The sequence below is a fragment of the Labeo rohita genome, chromosome 19 (assembly GCF_022985175.1).
Source record: "Labeo rohita strain BAU-BD-2019 chromosome 19, IGBB_LRoh.1.0, whole genome shotgun sequence".
NCBI lineage: Eukaryota > Metazoa > Chordata > Actinopteri > Cypriniformes > Cyprinidae > Labeo > Labeo rohita.
Window position 1 is genome coordinate 17,753,200 of NC_066887.1, and position 14,137 is coordinate 17,767,336.

Sequence of the window (14,137 nt, forward strand, 5' to 3'; positions counted from 1 at the left end):
AAAAGGTGAAACAGCGATGTGGGATGATTTTGAAGTTGAGGGAGAACATGAGATGGGAATTTTTCAACATACCATAACTCATGAACCAGAAAAAAACAGTTCAGGCAGAGTGAGATGAGACGAGCGTTTGACATTAAAAAGTATATAAATTGTATTATATTAAAATAAATGATCGTTCCGCTAGATAAGACCCTTCTTCCTCGGCTGGGATCATTTACAACCGCATTTGGGATCGTTTGAGTCCGAATTTAAACTGCGTTTTGGAAGTTCAAAATCTGGGCACCATATCAGTCCATTATATGGAGAAAAATCCTGAAATGTTTCCCTCAAAAAACATAATTTCTTTATGGCTGCAGAAAGACATGAACATCTTGGATGACAAGGGGTGAGTACATTATCTGTCAATTTCTGCACAAAACAGCACATAAAAGCAATCTGATGCAGTATGAGTGAATCTAAATGAAGAGTTTGTTTGCAAAAACAGTTTTTCAAAAATTTCTGTATTCCAAGTGATATCAATCAAACTGCAGTTGGGTTGTTTTGGTTAAATAAGAACTCCAAAAACACAGCTAACTAACACAATAAAACATGAAAACACAAAAAAACATTATGAAAATTAATAATAATTTTTGCAAATGAACCCTTCAAATATAATTTTGCAAATAGACACTTTTCATTCATTTTAACATTTAATTTGAATCACTATAGCCGTAATACTGTACATTGTTTAATTGTGCAGGGGCTTTTTTGCCCCTTTGTATTGAATTTATGGAGTAGTTTTGTTTATTTGGAAGGCATTTTTGCCACAAGCCACATTTAATTGAATCAATGAATATATTCATTCATTCATTTTTATTTAGATTTGTTTAAGATGTCTCTAATTAAGCAGGGTCATTTTTAATGACTTTATATATAATGAATTCTAGTATTTGTAAGAAAATAATGTTATATTTATTTCAGTGTCTTGTAACAAATTAGAATCGGTGATTATTTGTGTGCTGATTGAATGAGTTGTTGTTGTTGTGTCCTACAGGGGACATTAGGGGGCACTCTTAGCACATCAACATCATAGAAACTGCAGCAGCATTCAGACTTCTGCTATGAAAAGCCATGAGTTGTGTGCTTAAGAAATTTCCATGATATAATTTATTGATTTCATTCCGGACTATTTCTTGTGTATTGTAAATGTAATAATTGAAATAGTGTATTTCACTGTTGAATGGTGGAAATCGGTATATTTTATCACCAAGTTGTAATAATTCTTAATTCTGAATAAAAACATGACTTCTTTCAGACACATTTCTCTAAGCGCTTAGTAAATCTTGAAATCAAAGAATTTTAGCCAATATGCCATCTCTATTTTGTGACTTGTTGAAAAGTGAGTTTAGCTCATTGCCTGAGTTGAGTTGCTCATTTTGACAGGCTAGGGTTTGGAAAGTTTGAAGTCATGAGGTTTAATCATGCTCTGTGGCCAGTCTGTGCATGGCGTGGCATGATGACTCCCTTAAAGATGTGGTTCTGGGAACAGGCCAGCTTCACTGGCACCACATTTGCGGGCCAGAGACCCGTTGCATAATGTAGGTTCATTACCAGACCAGAGTCTTGGTAGGTCAGGAATATGGGATCTGGAACAGTAGACGCTCAGTGAAAGGAGGAACTAATCATTTTCATTAGAGTTTGTGATTAATGTCAGTCTGAGATGCTGTAAGGGATTCATTTCACTTCACGTATAGAATTTAATTGTCAGGCATTTTTATACAAACTAAAAGACTTGGTGGTTTTGAGAGGTAATAGAGCAATTTTATATGCAGCATTGTTTCACTGCACAATTACTTTGACTTGTAGGGCTTAGAGGTTGAATAAAAGAAATGTAAGCTATCCAGAAGATTTATTGTTTTGTTAAAAAATACTGAATTAGGCAATCAGCTATAGCCAAACTAGTTCGTTTAGTTTGGTCTGCTGGTTAATGGAACCCTGTCTGTGTCTGTCCAAAATAGTATTTAGTTTCATTCTCATTGTTTGAATTTTTTTATTTTTTATTTTTTTTAACAATGAGCTCACATTCTGTTCTGATTAGTAAGTAGAGTTCATTTCCTACTAAGCGAATTAAATAGTTGAACTTAAATAGTTGAATCTAAAATACGTACAATAGTACTTTTTACTATCAAAGGACTGCCAACAAATCAAATAACGTAAATAATTTCAGTAGAAATAATCGTTTTTAAATTTAAATTTAAAGTAATTTTGTCTAATAAAATATAGAAACTGAGATAGAACATGTACAGTAGTATGTACGGAAGTTTTTGGTTTTGTTAAAAAATACTAAACGAGGCAATCAAGTACAGACTAGTTAGTTTAATTTGATCAAATGATAATGGAACCCTGTCTTTGTCTGTCTAAATTAGTATCTGGTTTCTTTCATATTGTTTGAATTAGTGGTTTGAAATTTTTTTAACCATAAGAAACTAAACTAAATCATTTCAGTAGAAATAATGGTTTAAAATTGATCTTGAAATGATTTTGACCCAAAAAATATAGAAATGGATGAACTGTTTAAATGTGACAAAAGTTGAATCTAAAATATGTACAGTAGTTTTTTTATTTTGTTGAAAAAGTACTGATTTAAGTGATCAACTACAGCTAAACTATTTTGTTTTGTTTGGTCAGATGGTTAATGCAACCCTGTCTTTGTCTAAAATAGAATCTAGTTTCTTTTTTATTGTTTGAATTTTTTTTTTTAACAATAAGCTAAGTATCATTTTCTGTTCTGATTAGTAATTTTATTTAGTTTAAGCTAAACTAAATAATTTCAGTAGAAATAATGGTTTTTAAATTTATTTGTGATTTTTAAAAAGCGATTTTATCCAAAAAAATGTAACTCTTTAAATATTGGACTGCCAATAAATCAAGAGAAAAATGTTTATATTTTCAATAGAAATTAAATTACTTTTTACAATTAACTATAGAATTATTTACACATTATTTTCACATTAAGATACTGTTACGTTTACTCTTTTTTTCATCTGCGACGTCGAAATTATTTGTTGGCTTTTGAGGGGATGTTGCAATTAGTAACAAAAAGGACCAAATGCCAGATGGTATTTTATGTAGTCATAATAAATAAGTAAGTAAAATGTGACTTATTTTAATATATAAAGGTTTTTTAAATTTCTATGAAAATTCTGTTATAAGAGTGGGAATTATTATACAATAGTGAAATACAATCTCCGAAACTGTAGGAAATGTAAGAAGGTGGTAACTTCCCCACACACAACTTCCCCAACACATTTTAAATATTCGGTCCGATCAGACAAGACTTAAAAATCTCAAATCTAAAACATTTCCTGTGCACGTTAGCAGCGCTTTAGAGAAGATATCTGTTCAAAGTGTGCGCTTTCTTTATCTCTCCCGACTCTGAACATTTCCAGACCCCAGAGTGCTGTCTCACTCTCTAAGGGGAAGGCAGGTCTGTGCTGTGTGGCCTTGGGCTAGAAGATAGCGGTACTCTAAAAAGGACTTGATGATCAATCTCAGCCGTTTGTCACAATGATGTCATAATGATGACAAACGAGAACGATGAGGAAGGCCAACAAAAGGCCGTGCCCAAATGTGAAGTTGCTTTTCCAGTAAAGAGTCAAAGCATTATTTGCCACAACAGCAAACTTTGAAGAGCCTCAGAAAGAGGCTTCAGAAGAGGAGAAGAAAGATAAGGGCTGCTATGATTTATGTGAATGGTTTGATGAGCTGCATTAAGCGCATTTTAGCGTTGTCGCTAACATTTGTCATCCAGCTATTGAGTCATTCGTCTAGTTTTCTCTGATGTTTTGAGTCATTATTATTAGATTAGATTCAAAGTAATTGTTTGTTTGTTTGTTTTTTTTGCATAGAACATGTACTGAGCCAATGAATGTTCGTGACTAACTAGGAGTGAAATAAGTAATTTAGCACATAAATAAATTATAATAAAGTGGAAATGAGGTACAAATGATAGTATAGTGTGGTAAAAAAAAAAGCATTTTATAGTAGGTAATGTTTAGAATTGCAAAATATAGGCTATATGTACAGTTGGGTTCAAAAGTTTACATACACGTTGCAGAATCTGAAAATAACATAGAAGTTTACATATAGTCCACAAGAGAAAATAATCACTGAATTTATAGAAATGACCCCTTTCAAATGTTTACATATGCTTGATTCGTAATACTGTTTTGTTACCTGAATTGTCCTCAGCTGTGTTTTTTTGTTTGTTTTATTTATAACCGATGCTTCAGAAGGACACAATGCATTAAGAGCCAGGGGGTGAAAACTTTTGAACAGAAAGTAGATGTGTACATTTTTCTTATCTTTGCCTAAATATAATTTTTTCAGTTAGTACTGCCCTTCAGAAGCTACAGAATATATTTACATGCTTCCCAGAAGATAAAATAAGTTAAATTTACCCTGATCTTCAAATGTCCTCAGTGTAAAAAGATGGATCTCAAAATCATACAGTCATTATTGGAAAGGGTTCAAATACACAAAAATGCAGAAAAACCACAGAATTTGTGGGACCTGAAGTATTTTTTCTAAACAGCAGCGGGCAGTGTATATAGGAGGTAAGAGATGTTATGGCTTTACTTTTGCAGTTTTATTTGGACTTAAATAATTTGTCTCTGAATTGTAGCTGCAGGGGTGGAAACAGCGCTGCTGGTTTGTCGCCCGTTTGTGTGGTTTGTAGATCTGAAATGCAAAGACTGTATCCACAGCCATGGGCTTTCACACAGCTGCAGGAGGCCATGAAGAGTGTCAGTTCAAGGACCTGACTCCACTCTGGCCTGTGCTCTGTGTGTTTGATGAGCAAGTAGCCAGGAGTACAAGTACTCTCTCCACAGCTTTTTCCCATCTGATTTCACAAGACAGTCTGACACTCTCTGTGTGTGTCTGAGTGAAAGAGATGGGAAAAGGAAAGAGAAGAGCTTTTGTTGGCTGGATGGGTCACAGTTTGCAGACTGCAGCGTGTGCGGAATCTATCATCATGGCTTAGTCCAGTTTGATGTGAATTATTTTCCTGTTGCTATTTTAATATTTATAGGTTATTACATATATGTTTATGCATGTGGCGGACAGTGCATTTAACACATTTGATCAGACATTGAACCAATGACCTTTGCGTTGCTACCAGCAGGCATAGTTAGTTACTAAAGATGTAGTGTTTAATTTTGTGAAGATTGTAATATTTTCTTTCAATTCAGACAGCAAGCCTGATGATGATTTGAATAACATGTTTGGCTGTCGGGCAACTTGAATCCAGCTAATGAAATTTCTGTTTCCAACTTTATTTCTGATGGACCAAAATTCCAGAAAATATGGGCTTTTGAAAATTAGATGTGAAACAAAACCATTCTAAGTGTGTTTGCTAATTTTAGGTGGTCTTCCAGCCTGGGCCTTACAAGTGTAAATCGTTAGACTAGTACATCAGATAGACTAGACAAAACTAGCAGACCAGCTTGAAATGGTTGTAATTTAGTGTTAAAGGATTAGTTCACTCCAGAATAAAAATTTCCTGATAATTACTCACCCCTATGTTATCCAAAATGTTCATGTCTTTCTGTCTTCAGTTGAAAAGAAATTATTTTTTTGAGGAAAACTTTCCAGGATTTTCTCCATATAGTGGATTTTAATGGGAGCCAGTGGGTTGAAGGTCCCAGTCGAGGAAAAATAGGCCTTGTCTAGTGCAACGTTCGGTCATTTTCTAAAAAAAAAAGTAAAATTTCCATACTTTTTAATCACAAATGCTCATCTTGCACTAGCTTGACTTCACGCATTACGTAATCACGTTGGAAAGGTCACGTGTACCGACCCACTGTTTACAAAGTGAACATGCACTGCTCTTTTCTTCTTTTTCATCAAGTTTATGCAAGGTTATAGTACACCTATTAAAGGACTCACAGCCTAATGCTCATTTGTGTCATTCAATATAGCATCTAGCCTGACTGAGGACTGTTAGAGTGTAAAAGTGTGACTTGGAGGACATTTTTCTGGCTTATGTGTCATTCAGGAGTGTAGTAGATAGATAGTGTTTGTCTCATGCTCGGTTTGTCGTGCCAGTTCCACATTACAGGCCTCTTTCATGTTCCTGTTGCCGCCTCCTCAGTGCTCTGCCTCTGTTGTGGTCTGCAGGCTGCTTGACACCCAACTTCTGAAGGCTAATTTGGGGATGTCTGTTTGTACTTCTTCTTAAAAAAGGGAGACACATGTGTGTATGCAGGCCTGAAAGTGTGTCTTGTGTACTTTGGGTGTCACTGTGTCAGTGCGGTGGGCAGTAGGGGTGTCCTTCCTACCGTGTCTCATGCCCCATATGGAAATACCCTCGGCCCTTCAGTTCAATTTCTCTCTGTGTTTCAGAGGCCCTGAGGAAAACAAACACCCTCCGCCCCCTCACTGACAGAAAAAATCCCCACTTGTCAGATGAGGGGATTTTTTGATTGTCTAATCAGCTCCATATCCCAATCCAGAGGCCTGGAGCACTGCAGCTTGGTCCAATAAAATGCTGGATGAAAGACTAAGTCGCATCCTCCTTCCGTTTAATCGATGGCATCTTATCTCGCTTTTGACAGCATTTTTTCACCACCGTACTGTTTTATATGTGTCTGTTGTAAATGTGGGAGGTGGTCTGTAAAAAAAAACTGAATTAATGATTTTTTTTTAATCAAATTATTTTTATTATAGTTTATTATATTTTGAGCTTTGTTAACATGTTAACCTAATTCACATGAAATATATTTTAGTATATTTAATCTGTTTTCATATTACTGTTTTCATACAGAAATCATACAGATTAATTATGATTATTTTATTCATTACTTCACTTATTTTAGAAACTTATTAAAAGTACTACAAAAATATTTTTGAATTGAATTAAAAAATTTCCTTTCAGGTCTAGGACAGTAATTCTCAACTAGGGCTGGGCGGTAGGGTGCCTTAGCAAACTTCCAAGGGGTCCTTAGGATTATATAAATTATTATTAATATAGCATTAATAAAGTAATTTATATAATAATATAACATATAATTAATATACTTGATGCAATTAAGTATATTTGTATTATTATTGATATACAGTGTCTTTGCGAAAGTATTTATACCCCTTCATTTTTTTTCATGTTTTGTTATGTTGCAACCTTATGTTAAACTGCTTTAAATTACTTTTTTCCACATCAATCTACACTCCATACACCATAATGATAAGCACAAACAGGTTTGTAACAACTTTGCAAGTTTATTAGAAATAAGTATTTATGGGACACTTGGAAAAGTTAGCTCAGGAGCATTCATATCGCTTACAGATGTTAGTACACTTCGAGTGGAGTTAAAATGTGGCAAATTAATTTGAATGAGTATGATTTGGAAAGGCACACACCTCTCAGAAAAGGTCTAACAGCTGAAAATGCATATCAGAGCAAAATAACTACCTGTAGAGCTCAGAAACATGCATGCGTCAAGGCACAGAAAAAAAAATCTGCTGCATTGAAGGTTCACAGAAGCATGTAGCCTCCATTATCCAAAATGTAAGATGCATGGAACAACTAGGACTCTTCCTAAAGCTGGCCTCCTGGCCAAACTGAGCAATTGATGGAGAAGGGGCTTGGTTATACTGGTGACCAAGCAAGAAGCTGATGGTCACTCTAGTCAAGCTCTGGTCTGATGAACCTCAATTCCAGGCACTGCTCATTACCTGCAGAGTAGCATCCCAAAAGTAACGTTTGGTGGTAGCAGCCTCATGCTGTGTTGCGGTTTTTCAGTGGCAGGGACTGAGGGACATCAGAGTAGAAGGAAAGGTCAGTGCACCAAATATTGAAATAGCCTTAATTAAAACCCAGTTCAGAGCATTAAGAAACTCAGACTGGGCAGAAGGTTCACCTTCCAATAGGACAATGACCCTAAGCACACAAAAAGAGTGACTTACATGTATAGACAACTCTGTGAATGTCCGTGAGCGGCCCAGCCGGAGCCTTGGCTTGAACTCTGTCAAATATTTCTGAAGAAACCTGAAAATGTCTGCTAGCCCCCATCCAAACTGACAGAGCTTGAGAGGTGAAGAGGTGAGGCGAAGAATGGTAGATAATTGCCAAATGCTGATGTGCAAAGCTTGTCTATAAGCTGCTGAGGGTATGAATACTTATGCAATACACTTATTTCAGTGTTTTATTATTAATGCATTTGCAAAGTTGGCACAAATCAGTTTTTTGCTTTGTCATTATAGTGTATGGAGTGTAAATTGATAAAAATGATGTGGGGAAAAAAAGTAATTTTAAGTAAGTTTAACTGCAAACATAACAAACGTGAAAAAATGAAGGGGCATGAATACTTTCGCAAGGGACTGTATTAATAATTTAATATGAATATTTAGTATTTGTAATTTTAATTACCTAACTTTTTTTTAAATGCAAAAAACTTTTAACTTTAAAATGGTCTATTTTAAAATGTTTATAAAAAATGTAAAATGTAATTTAATATTTTTTTCTCAATGAATGTAAAGAACTAATATTGACAGCTTCTTAGATTCCCAGTTAATAATATAATATAATTAAGCATGATAACATAAACATAATCTCAAAAACTGCTCTGAAAGTCACTTCATGAGCATTTTACTGTTTCTTTTAAGAAAAACTATTATCATGCTATCATCATATTATGTACAAACCGAAACCTAAAGGTCTTCACAGCAACCCGTCAAAATAAAAGTTTGTTTAAACTTGAAGAAACTGTGACAGAAATATGTAACTGCTAATACAATTGTTATTAAAGCATTTTTGTTTTATGCATATTTACTAGAAAAATGATTTACCAAACTTTTTTTTTTTTTTTTACCAGAAAATGTAAATGCATAACACAGTGTTTCTAAATAAATAGTTTTTAAATAAAGTAAATAAATTAGAGAAGCTTTTGATTATTAAAATTTAATTTAACCATTAAAATGGAATTCAGAAAATTAATGGAAAACAGAATGAAAATGAAAAAACATATTGTGATTGATATTGTGACAATGATTTAAACATATTTCATAAGGCCTTAAAAATGAATAAATTTTTTTTATTTAAAAATTAAAATAGAGTCTAGAATAATGTAAATGGAAAAACGGAATCCAAAAAATTTAAACGGATTATGGAAAAAAAAGTTATTGTTTGGTTAATATAGTATGCCTTCGTGTTAGACAGTGGGAGGCCTTAAGGTCAAAAAGGTTCAGAACTGCTGGTCTAGAAAGATCACTGATCTCACAGAAACCAGTTAAGATGCCTTAACATCATGAAAACTGAATAAAAGTGTTGGCCTGACAAGTGCACCGTAATTCTCCCTCAGCACTGATGTTTCCATGACCAAGTCCATCTGTGAACCATTTGCATCTGGTATATCGCGTGCAGTCTTTTTAGAGCGGGAAGCGCTAAGATCCTCCTTACCACATTCAGAGGTATTTGCTCTCATGTCCTCCATAACAAATCAAACGTTTCCACCGCTACTCTAATAAGTGATAACCAGAACTAATCTTTCACAAACCTTGCACCCAGCCAATGCACAAATAGCAATTTCTGTTGCCTAATTAAGCAGTTAATTAGCTCGGGTGTCTCGAGTCCTACACCCTGAGATAAGCTTGTGGTTTTAAGCATGAAAGTCCCGTTTTGATTGAGTGCCGCTGCTGTGTTGGTCATTACAACTAGCAGCTTGACAAGCGGTGGATTTGAATTGCTCGAGCAGCTTGAGGAAACCGAGAAGAGATTGAAGGCAGGTAAAATTGGGGGGGATGTCATTACCTTGCAGGGCAGGTCCACAGTTTCATCAACCTGGCGAGTGGGGTGGATGGTTCATAATGTTGCTTCCCACAGAGTGAACCTGTATTAAGCACCAGGGTGGAGTGTGTTAAAGTTGTGTCGTTTATCCATCTCTTCTTCGCTTTCGAGCCTTCTAACCGATCCCTTGATGCCATGTTGGTTGCCGTCACCTCATGGAAAGCGCAAATAAATATTCTGACTGGGATAGGAAGGTCAGATGCATTATAAATGGATTTCAGGGCATAGTTTAATTTACAAATTGGCTTGAAAGTTTCCTCACTGAATTTTGTCCAACAGTGTTGATGTTTTCCAGAGCGAAATGGGGTGTCACGAAAACATGCTTTGGCCAAAAAGCCACAGGGATCTGCGGATATATTGCAAACGTTGTTTGCAAACCTTTTGACCACAACCATGAATCAGGGTTGTTGTTACTTTGTCCCCCTTCCGTGTGGTCAACGCGGCTTCGTGCGAATGGCTTTCCTCTAGACCTGGTCATATCAGGTCACATCTTCCTCCAGACTTGGACATCCCGATCCAAAACCTTCTGACATCGTCTGTCTAGCATGTGGGTCTTCTGGTATGCAAGAGGTGTCCCGTTCTCTGCCTGTGCTATTTTTTGTCAGGCCCCGGAGAAAAGGAGCAAACTGAAAATGAATGGCAGGGCTCTTTCTTCCTCTCAGGGCAAAAACAGATGAGAGAGAAAGAGAAACAAGGCCAGAGCAGTCCATGGTGGTGTGGTCGGCCTGGGCTGGCTGGCTGCCTGTCTGGGTCTAAGGACTCCTCTATTCCCCGCTGGTCTCTGGCTCAGAAGCCCAGTCGTATTCAGCAGCTAAACCACACTTGCTCCGGGCCAGACTCGGCTCACATCAGTGATCCACATTCAGCCTCTGGGGAATCAATTGTCTCAGTGCTTATACTCATATGTCATGGATTTAACTCTATGCTACATTTTATACACATTTGATTCAAACCAAAAAAGTATTTGTATTTTAAGAATGTATTCAGTTTTATTCAGTTTTTTTGCAAATGAAAAGAAGGCAGCGAAGAAGGGAAATATGCTTTGTTTGTTTCAGAAATCACCTCTTTTTTTAAAGGAATTGTTTACCCAAAAATGAAAATGACCCCATAATTTACTCACCCTCAAGCCATCCTAGGTGTATATGACTTTCTTCTTTCAGACGAATGCAATCAGAGTTATATTAAAAAATATCCTGGCTCTTCCAAGCTTTATAATGGCAATGAATGGCTGTTGAGATTTTGAAGTTCAATAAAGTGCATCCATCCATCATAAAAAGTGCTCCACACAGCTCCGGGAGGTTTACTAGGATCATCTAGGATGGCTTTAGGGTGAGTAAATCAATATTCATTTTTGGTTAGGATGTATTATCAATATCATGGAATCGGGATAGCCAAACTGTCTCGATATTATCATGGTCACATAACAATATGAAATGATAATATAAAAATATATTTAAATTTCTTATTTTAACATAAAAGGTCTTTAAAGTTGTGTTTTGAGCCATTATGGGCTTATGCTCAGTATCTGTCAAACAAGCTAAAACCGAAAGCACAATATGGCTTAACCCCTTCGCTGCGCGTTTCAAAGCAAAGCACACACTTCGTTCACAAGATCAGCTTGTGATCCGGTGTTTTCCATGCCTCAGAACGGCTCCGTTCACAGTGAATGAATGCAGTGAACTCATTTATTTCATGTGCTGTGAGTTTTGTGTGCATTTGGGAACACAACGGCCACCAGTAATGCTTTATTTTCATGGCAGATGATTACAGCATTTCACTAGATTTGTAGTGAGACGTGTTTTTGTGAGCCTGTTTTCACTGAAGCTGGAGTTTTCCTTCAAAATTAAAGCTTTACTGACGTTTCCATTAAAAATAAAAGCTTAAAAGAAGTATTGCAATTTCCCTACTGTAGTGTAAAGCAAAAATAATGTACCTATGAGATATTCATTCATATGTTAATTTATTTTACAGTGCAATTGTTTTACAATATATGGCTATTACTGTCATATAAATAACAGTAATATAAAATTGTTGTTATTATTATATTCTGATTTGTTTGGCTTCTAAAACACCAGTGTGAATTTAGACTGAACAGTATACCACGAATAAAAAGAGGGTTGAGTCAATTTACTGACTTTTTTCTGACTTAAAAAAAAAACAACTTAAAAATGTACAAAAATTTATTTTTTTTTAAGGTCTTCATTTGTCTGTTTTTTTTTAAAATATTGCAATAAATATCCGATCGTGGATTTCATATATTATGAAGATCAAGATATTATTGTATCCTGAGCTTTTGATATTGTTACATCTGTATTTGTGACCCTGGACCACAAAATAAGTCATAAGGGTCAGTTTTTTTTTTTTGTTTTTTTTTTAATTGAGTTTATATGTCATCTGAAAGCTGAATAAATAGGTTTTCTGCTGATGTATGATTTATTAGGATAGGACAATATTTGGCCGAGATAAAACTATTTGAAAATCTGGAATCTGACGGTGCAAAAAAAAAATCTAAATATTGAGAAAATCGCCTTTAAAGTTGTCCAAATAAAGTTATTAACAATGCATATTACTAATCAAAAATTAAGTTTTTGATATTTACGGTGGGAAATTTACAAAATATCTTTGTGGAACATGATCTTTATTTAATATCCTAATGATTTAAAAAATTCTGTAGTTTTTACAAAATAATTTTGGCAGCTGTGGTTGCCAGAATATTTTTGTTAAAAAAAAACTGTAAACACATTTACGACCAAAAACTGTACGTTTTACAGTACAAAACTCTAATTTACAAATAAGAAAATGTAAATGTAAACCAGTAAATTCAACAACGCAGGTGGTTAAAGAGAAAGCCACATGAAGAATCAAAGCTCATCACAAGTAGCTTGGCCACAAGAAGAAGTATATACTAGTATATAAAAGGTGCACAGAGTCATTCACGCAAACACAAAACACCATCATGGTAACACACAACGCTTAAATAATGCAATAAACATTCATTAAACAACAGAAGATGTAACATAAAGCCCAAATGTACATAACTATTAAAAAAAACATGATTATTTAAACAAAATACTTTCAAATGTGTAGTGTCATGCAGGGAATTCTGGGAATATCAGTTTACAGTTTTCGACTGTAAATTATACATTGATTTGTTCTTTTTTACTTCTAAAAACTGTACAATTAACATTTTACTGTAAAATTACATGAAATGTCTGGTTAGATCTTTTACACTTTTTCCCTGTATTTAGTACCGGAACTTACTGTTAACCTATTAACAGTTTTTTTCTGTAGCGTTTTTTTACAAAATATTAGAGTTAAAATTACACTTATTTTTTTACAGTGTACCAATGCTACTTAAAACTGTTTTTGGATGAACTCTCCCTTTAAGCCCTGCCTTTAAAACATTACTGACCAATTAGAAACCGCTTAAGTTATCTAATAATACTCCAATAATGTTGAGTCAGTTATAAGGTATTTGACTAACAGAGGCATCAATTAAATATGGCGTCTAACATCCATTGATTTTATTTTAATGTAATTTATTCCTGTGATGGCAAAGATTTTCAGCATCATTACTCCAGTCTTCAGTGTCACATGATCCTTTAGAAATCATTCCAATATGATGATTTAGTCCTCAAGTAACATTTCTTCTACTTATTAGTAAATGTTATTACTGCCACTTTTGGTCAGTTTAATGCATCCCTGCTGAATAAAAGTATTAGTTTCTTTAAAAAAAAATATCATTGACCCCAAACTTTTGAATGTTATTGCATATTATTGATATTGCTGGCTTTCACTAAGGGGAAAAATGCAAGGTTCCCTTCCAGAATTCAGTTTTTAAGCCCAATTGGATAAAGATAAATACAGGAAGAAACATTATTGTTTGAGATTAAACCCCAATGAAGGCGGCAAGTCTGTCATGCTACAGCATAATTCACAACAATGTAAGCGACTGCATTCTTGCAAAGCTTAAATCATTGTTAAGCGTGCCTCCAGGCCCTCGCCTCCTCCTTAACTGGTGTGAACACAAATACACTGGTGTTAAGAGAGTCAGCCGCAACACGTCTGGCACGATGGGATCACTTCCTTCTGCAGACTGGGCACCCACTGTCAGTCCGACCCTGGATAATTAACCTCTGCCACTGGGGTTCAGCGAGAAAACAATCCCACAGAGCTCTGTGTGTATGCTAGCGTGACTGTGTGTGCGCCCCATCTACAGGTGTCTGTGAGGGTGTTAAGCGTCGTCCTTCTCGCCATCTGCAGGCGTAGGGCTTCGGATGGCGTAGCAGGTGGCTGAGAGCGGGTAGCGCAAGG

General features: G+C 35.3%; 1 protein-coding gene across 4 annotated transcripts in view; it reads left to right on the plus strand.

Annotated features, from left to right (window-relative positions):
- Nucleotides 1-14,137, plus strand: part of LOC127181434 (cytoplasmic dynein 1 intermediate chain 1) — a 79,219-nt gene that overhangs the window by 23,216 nt on the left and 41,866 nt on the right. The gene's annotated exons all lie outside the window — the stretch shown is intronic.